Source organism: Asparagus officinalis, chromosome 8 (assembly GCF_001876935.1).
Source record: "Asparagus officinalis chromosome 8, Aspof.V1, whole genome shotgun sequence".
NCBI classification, from domain to species: domain Eukaryota; kingdom Viridiplantae; phylum Streptophyta; class Magnoliopsida; order Asparagales; family Asparagaceae; genus Asparagus; species Asparagus officinalis.
In genome coordinates this window covers 5,424,795-5,425,649 of record NC_033801.1, presented here as the reverse complement: position 1 = coordinate 5,425,649, position 855 = coordinate 5,424,795, and positions in this window count along the sequence as shown.

Sequence of the window (855 nt, the reverse complement as noted above, 5' to 3'; positions counted from 1 at the left end):
CGCCAAAAAAGGCAGGTGTTCGAGAGGACCGGATCTCAGATCTATGCAGACGTACTCCGGATCTAAGCTTGGTCTTAGATCCCGAGACTTGGACGATTGTTTCCTTGGTGAATCAATCCTCCCCGGCTATTATTTCCTTTGTGGAATAATACCCGTCGTACTGCTTAGATCTGACCGGATCTAGATCTTGTGGTGGTCCACGGCAAACAACCCCGGCGCAGGCAAAGAACCCACGAAAGCGAGCGACCGCAAAACAGGAGCTCGCGATTTGTTCGACAAACAAGGAAACAAAGTTGTAATTTTTCATTTCTTTTTATTTGATTTTCGTTGTAACCGGATCTTATAAAAAGACCGGATCTTTGTAATCCGATAAATGTTACACTGAGATAGCAATGATATCAACAATGAAGAAAGCTACGACTTTTCCCGCGAACAATCTGGCGACCACAGTGGGAGCCAACAGCTTTACTGCCGAAGCTGTCGCGTCGCAGCCGCGGATCCCGATCCCGGTCGAGGAGGAGGTCGAGTACGAATTCGACCAACAAAAGTTCGAGGAGTATCTGTCATCCTCGTCCGAATCCACCTCCCCTCGCAAGTCCAAGTCTCCAAAGCTCTCTTCCAAGAGAAAACTTCGTTGGTACGAAGAAGTTGAAGCTGCCAACGAAGATCTCGCCCCGTTTGATGCCGAAGCTGCATCGGGTGAGATCTCTCCTTCCAACCAGGTCAGATCTGCTCTGGCCGAATCTTCCGTTGCCGAGGGCGTAGTGACTCTCTCAAAGAGAGCCCGCCAAAGGCAACGTCAGCGCCTTGCGAAACAAATCGCAAAGGCAATGGAATCTGTGGACGGGATCCGTT